Here is a 7,421-nt window from a genome sequence, read left to right on the forward strand (position 1 = left end):
AAAAATGATTTTTTTAAAAAAATAAAATTGCCATGCAAAACTAGAACAATGATCAAATGCAAATTGGAGCCAAACTGCATGTTAATGGTAAGCCCATCATTAACACAGGCGCGTAACAATGATAGGGCAAGGGGAGACAGTTGTCTGGGGGCCCCACTGCCTGGAGGGGCCCCCCAGAGGCACCTCACGTGACTCCCCATTGCCCCCTGCCCAGCCCCAAGGCCCCTCAGCCACTTGCCCTGTTCGCCGTCTCTCCTGCTTGTTCTGCTGGCCGGCAATCGAGCAGCAGACAAGCTGCAAAGAGCTCCTTTTCTGCCGCCTCTCAGCTGATCGGCGGGTGGGCGGGGCTTCCACGGAGGTCTGGTGTAGGCCTCTGTGAAGCCTGAACTCCAGTAGGGCCCAAGCCAGCCAGGAAGGAGGAGGCAGCCAGAGAGGCCTCCACTGTTCTCTGCAGCAGAAGACCCCCTGCTGCCAGGTAGAGTGTGAACTCCTTTTTGTGGTTACCTTCCCAACCCCCCCCCCCACCCGGATATATAGGGATCTGCTTGCCATAGGGCTTTGATATGGGGGAAGAGAAGTCTCTATTTATTTATTTTTAAACAGCTTGGAAAATTTGCTGGCTTAAAAAAAACTATCTAAAAAGTCCTATAAGTGGCTTGTTTCATGGCAGAAAATTACAAAAACTTCTGGAAGAAACAGTATTATATTTATTTTATTCATTCATTCATATATTTATAAATGCACTTATGTTCAAGTTGTTTTGCAACCCAGAAGGTCTGAGTGAGAATTGTGAAGCATGTGTGGTGCTTTTATTTTATTTTTCTTGTGTGTGAACTGCTCCCCAATAACTTGCAGGGACTTCAGGGTAAATCTGGCCAACATGTGAATGCAGCACCTCTATTCCAGAGGAGAGGTGTGTTAAAGGGCTTTAAAAGCCTCCTGTGAAAAATCTCCTGGAATCAAACTTGACTGAATTTGTTCAGAATTCTGAGAAAACAAACATAGGTTCACCCTGCATGGTTGAAAGTCTCCTTGGCTAATCTGCAGTGAGGGGGCCATTTTAATCATTCATCTTTCTAGTGTGTTCTAGGCATTAAAAGTAAAACAAATGTATAGTACTCAATGTATATAACTATATATTGTGACGTGTGCGTGTGTGTATTCAGTGAAATGTATTTCCAGGCAGCATACTTATTTTGGAATATCAGACTTAAATCCTTGGGGGCCTGGGGTGTGCGGAGGCCCTGGACTTTGAGTGGGGGGGCCCCATTTTAAAATCTTGTCTCTGGGCCCACTCCAACCTTGCTACGCCCCTGCATTAACAGATATGTTTAGAACTGAAAGTATGCCTTTTAAAAAAGCGATGAGGAACAAAACACAGAGTGGATCCGGACCACAGAGTATTGAGAAGGCCAGTTAACACCATTTCACCTTTCCCCATGAAGCAGTATTTGCTCCCAAAGCAGCCACTTGCAATAAAAAACCATTTAAGGAGCAAATGGCTGCTCTAGGGTAATCAATTTTCTCTGGAAAAGTAGTGCAAGGTTCCAATCAGCTCCTCCCCTGCTGCAGCAGCTTTTTAAAAAAATGGGCTAGGGATGTGTGAACCGGCTTGACCTTGAGCCACTTTGCCATCGATCAGATTTGAGATTGGTTCAAGCTCAGCCAAGCCTGGTTCGAGCTCAGGGCCAATTTAGGGGTTCTAAAGTGTGTGTGTGTGGGGGGGAGTTTAACACACATCACCTCCGGGGCACCATGGCTGTGGGGAGGGGTCTATGGATGGTTCCCCTCCCCCCTCGGTCTCCCCCCAGTCACAAATGGCCCATTCCAGGACTCTCTGTTCTGGCAGTGGCCATTTTGGAGACTGCTGTGCATGCACACTGGCCATCTGTGTGGCCAGGTTGTGAACCGATCATGCAGATGGCCAGTGTACATGCGTGGCAGCCTCCAAAATGGCCACCACCAGAACAGAGACCTGGAACGGGCAAAAAATGGCCCAAACTGAGCCATTTGAGACTGGGGGAGGGAGAACCACCAGAGACAGAACTTCCGCGGCTGCAGCAGCGCCCCCAGAGGTAGTGAGTGCTTTTAAAATTCTACTTTAGAACCCCCAACCAGCTCGAATTCAAGCCGAGCATGAGGGATCTGTTCGGTGATGGGGGGCTGAATATGCCCAGTTTGGTTTGAGTCCAGTTTAGACTCGAACCAAACCAGGCAAACCAGTTTTGTGCACACCCCTAACATGGGCCTTCATGTAAAGTGCCCACATCACAAGTTCCTTAAGTATATGGTGAAGAAAAGATTGCATAATCACTTCTTCAGGGCACAAAGACAGTCCCCACCAGATAAGTAGCTTAACCAGGACTAGAACTAGGGATGTGCACGGTCCGGAGAAGTCCGGACCGGCACCGAAGGGGGGCCTTGTTTTTAGGGCGGGGAGGGCTTGCTTAGCCCTCCCGCCTCCTTGCCCCCGCCAGCGCCCGTATTGTACAGTATAGGGGCGCTGGAAACCAGCCGCCCGCCCCCGCCGCCGCGGCGAAATAACCCCTAAAACCAGCCAGCCCTCCCTCCCTCCCAGCTAGCTGCCCGCCCGCCCACCCACTCACCCAGTCGCTCACCCGGTCGCTGGATAAAAAGCGAGAGGAGCTCCGGCACAGAGCTCCTCTCGCTTGGAAGGCCTCCAGCAGAATGGTGGCTTGCGCGCAGCGCGCATGCGCGCGCCGCAAACCACGCCATTCTCCGGAGGCCCGGTCTACCCGCCGGGAAAGGGCCGGGTAGACCGGGCCTCCGATCGCTGGGTAGACCGGGCCTCCGGCGATCGGAGGCCCGGTCTACCCAGCGATCGGAGGCCCGGTCTACCCGCCGGGAAAGGGCCGGGTAGACCGGGCCTCCGATCGCTGGGTAGACCGGGCCTCCGGCGATCGGAGGCCCGGTCTACCCAGCGATCGGAGGCCCGGTCTACCCGGCCCTTTCCCGGTGGGTAGACCGGGCCTCCGGGGAACGGCGTGGTTTGCGGTGCGCGCATGCGCGCGCGCGCAAGCCACCATTCTGCTGGAGGCCTTCCAAGCGAGAGGAGCTCTGTGCTGGAGCTCCTCTCGCTTTTTATCCAGCGACCGGGTGAGCGACTGGGTGAGTGGGTGGGCGGGCAAGTATTGTATACTGTACAATACGGGCGCTGGCGGGGGCAAGGAGGCGGGAGGGCTAAGCAAGCCCTCCCCGCCCTTAAAGACATACCCCCCACCCGGACCCGAACCAGGCAGGGCCGGACCGGTCCGGCAGTTCGGCCATTCTTTGGAATGGCTGCCGGACCGGTTCGGGCACACCACTAACTAGAACATTTTTGGCAGTAAATAACTCTGCTGTAGAAACAGTAGTCATTTCAATATTAAAAGCAAGCTTTTTTTTGTTCTTACCAATAACTTCAGAAAGGGATCAGACAAATTATTTGAGGATAGGTCTATCAGTGGCTACTAGTCCTAATAGCTATAGGCTACCTCCAGGTTCAAAAATAGAACGCTTCTGTATACCGGTTTCAGGGAGCAATGGTGGAGATGGGGCACACTTTCATCTCCTGTTTTTTGGCTCCTCAGCAGTGGCGGTACCAGGAAAAAAATTAGGGGAGGTAAGTGGGGGGCAAATGTGTGGCAAACAGCTTGTTTAGGAGTATACCTGCCCACTCATGCCCCCTAGGGCTGCCCCTGCTCCCAGGAGGTATCTGGCTGGCCACTGTGCAAAACTGAATGCTGGATTAGATAGGCCATTGGTCTGAACCAGCAGGGTTCTTATTTATTATTCTTACTATCTATTATATATTTTGAAAAGTGGTTTTTATTGACTGATTATATGTCTGTGAGAAATAAATGCATACTTCACAAGGATCTACAGCTATCAAATTTTGCATGATAAATCCTGCCACTGAAATTAGCTGGATGTGCTACTTTTTACACCAGAACATATGTGCAAGGAAATATGTAATTGTTCTTGTATTTTGTATTTTTAAAGAAGAAATTCTGAATATAATCATCATATTTTCACTGTTATTGCTCTCAACAGATTTTTAAAAGTCAATAATCAGATCAGTAATCCCAAAATGACATAATTCCCAAGAAAAGCAGAAGATCTTTCTCCAATTCAAGTTTACTGTCATTCAAATTTACAATACATGGTCATTATTCAATAAAATGAATAATGTTTGAAGTTGAAATTCTACAAATAACAAACTGTTCTTTTACTTCCCCTTTTCAAGCACAATAATAAAACATTCTATTACATATATCTAATTTCTTGAACTTTCCTGTAAGTGTTATGCAAAATGATTTTGCTGGTCAACAATGGACCTCATCTACTAGCTTTTTATATAGTGTTATCTATAGTCATGATGTTTCTAAAAAGTGTGAAGACAGGTCTGAAGGCTCACAGTCTAAAATTCTGATAAAGGGGCATAGCAAGGTTGTGGTGGTCGCAGAGATAAGATTTTAAAATGGGCCCCCCTCCCTCACTGAAGCTCAGCTCATGAAGTAAAGAAATATTAAATAAGGCTGAATAGTGGTAACAAAAAGCCTAGCAAAATTTAGATAGATAGATAGATAGATAGATAGATAGATGGATAGATGGATAGATAGATAAGGTTATATATCCATATCTATCTATCTATCTATGTGCCACAGTAGAACATCATCCTAGATTTTTTTTTTTTAAAGGTTTTGTAAATTGTGGACGATGCAAGTCATTTAATGGTACTAGAGAAGGACATGCTGTTCTGGTAGCTCCAGGTCTTAACACTCACATCAATTTCAGAGGATGAGTACAACTGAAGGAAACCCAGGCGGGTGCACGGCTGGGGGAGTCAGTCATGTGACTTGCCTCTGGGGGGCCCCCCAAGGCAGTGGGCCCCCAGACAACTGTCTCTCCTTGCCCTATTATAGTTACACCCTTGATCTGATACATATTTCTGCACAATCTTATGTTATGTTTTTCTTAAGCACCATATATCTTTCTTCGTCAATTTGACATACGAGATACTCATACCTGATATAAGCTGTTCCATTAGCAAAAACAGCTATTGAAATTAGCTTTTTTACAGTACATATAGTACATTTTTCTCAGTGTTGAATGCATTGCTAAAATAAAGCACAAATTGGCTGACAGACTCATTCTGGTGCTGTAGTAAGGTCCCTGCATTCCACATGCCCAGCAGCCAATGGCACCTGTGTAAAAACTTATCAGAAGTTTAGGAGAGGTTGCATACCTTTTCTCTTTCTTGCCCATTTCTCTGGATCTGTTTCATCTTCACCCCTCTGCTTCCAAATCCAGCATTACCACTGTTGGCAGAAGTTTTTTTTAAAAACACCCCACCAGTACAAGGAGATGTGCACACTCATATCATGCAATTTTCAGCAGCTCAATGACAACACAAGAGATAATTCATCGTGCTATACTCAGAAAATGTCTTGTGGCTTCAGCATAACCTAAACTTGAAAACTGGGCTATACAAGGAATATTCTTGCAATAGAGACAGTGGTGTGGACAGATTTAATATAAGGATATCCATCCATCCTTCCACTAGCTTTTGGACACACGGTTTATTTTTTATTCTTTCTATTGTTTCACACAATGTGGGTGATCCTGGTTCTCCTGATCTGGCTGGGTTATAACCATAACGTTATTTCAGTGGTTGGGCTATATTTTACACACACACACATTTTTACAAACCGTAGGTAGGACAGATATTTATGGAAATATGTCACATTATTTTTGGCAGAATAATAGAGATAGATAGCAACTACTTTGTGTTACAAATGTGAATGTAAAATTTTCGATAAACCTCGCTGCATTAAAAATGAATTAACTGTGTGATTATTAATTGTGCATATTCCAATCCCTTTGTGCTCTACCGCATGTTTCCTGAATCTCATTTGAATCCTTTGGCTAAGTAATGTGTCAAGGGGGGTACTAGCCTGAATGCCTGATTTATTTAAAAAGCAGGACAGCACTTCCAGATTAGAATACCAATGAGTGGGGTTAAAAAGGCTTTACTGTAGTTGGAGGGCAGCTTTCAGTCTGAGAAGTACCTGAAAAGGACCTCTATGGACTAATTTTCAGAATCACATTGTAATGTGGGCTCATGTCAATCATCAGAACAGACAGCTTCATCCCATGATATAAACTAGTTATACATTCAAGAGCTGCCAGAGGATCTTCATTAAAAAGGGACTTAGCATTAAAAGAAGAAGGTTGTTTTATTATAATACTTCAAACACAGTTTTTTGTTTTATATGTTCTCTGAAACCCTTTTTTGTTCTTCTCCACAGTATCAAAAAAAAAGTGCCACAGAAGAAGCGACAACATTAAATATTCCAATTTTTAATAGGAATCAAGGTAGCTTTCTGGTTTAAGGCATTAAAAAAATGATATACATTTCCCCCCCCAAAATATATTCATGCCTTTGACTAACAAAAAGAAATCTCCAGATGTAATAGGAGGATGTTTTTAATCTTTTGTGAGGAGAAATGTGCAAAGCTGCTACTCAAGTACAATATCTAGTGGCAAAGTATATCAGCAAGAGGTGTATATATTTGTATAAAACCTTTGGGCTATCACAAGTTTCAAGATACAAGTTAGATATCACAATCCATATCATTAAAATATAATGAGGGCTTTGAGAAGAAAACATTAACAATATCCATGCAAGTAAATCATTGACACAATAATACAGCATTCAAGAATGGGTACGTTTTAAAAGAAATAAAACAAAAGACTTATACATGTAACTATTATTTACCTACATGGCTGCCATCTCGAAAATCATCATTTAAACACAATTTTGCAGGTCACTCAATGCGCAAACCTATGCATGTCTACTCAGAAGTAAGTTCCAGCTCTAATGGGATTTACTCCCATAAGAGCCAGCGTGGTGTACTGGTTAGAGTGCTGGACTAGGACCAGGAAGCCCCGAGTTCAAATCCCCATTCAGCCATGATACTAGCTCGGTGACTCTGGGCCAGTCACTTCTCTCTCAGCCTAACCTACGTCACAGGGTTGTTGTGAGAAGAAACTCATGTATGTAGTACACCAATCTGGGCTCCTTGGAGGAAGAGCGGGATATAAATGTAATAAATGAATGAATGAATGTGTTTAGGATTACAGCCATAAGGTCCTCAAATTAAATGAGCATTTTAATCAAAAACTCCTGCCTCTTCAAGATGTCTTGTAAACATATAGGGTAAGGATGCAGAGAGTTCTTGGCTGTTCATGGGTTCAGCAGTATTTTTCCTTTGGAGGTCTAGCAAATCCAGAACCTGTGCATTTTCCAGAAGCACTTTGATATTTCAGGTGCTGGGGATAGCACATTTATTTGTTGATTTGTTTATTTATATCCTTCTATTCCCCATACATGAAAAAGTATACAAAAGATGGCTTAA

At 44.6% G+C, this 7,421-nt stretch overlaps 1 long non-coding RNA gene across 1 annotated transcript; it reads left to right on the top strand.

Annotated features, from left to right (window-relative positions):
• The first annotated feature begins 411 nt into the window (after positions 1 to 411).
• LOC128342571 (uncharacterized) lies at positions 412 to 5,853 on the top strand. The gene is made up of 2 exons (XR_008315089.1): positions 412 to 475; positions 4,054 to 5,853. It is a non-coding gene; the product is annotated as an uncharacterized LOC128342571 (long non-coding RNA).
• Positions 5,854 to 7,421: the final 1,568 nt, after the last annotated feature.

The sequence above is a fragment of the Hemicordylus capensis genome, chromosome 1 (assembly GCF_027244095.1).
Source record: "Hemicordylus capensis ecotype Gifberg chromosome 1, rHemCap1.1.pri, whole genome shotgun sequence".
Lineage (NCBI taxonomy): Eukaryota > Metazoa > Chordata > Lepidosauria > Squamata > Cordylidae > Hemicordylus > Hemicordylus capensis.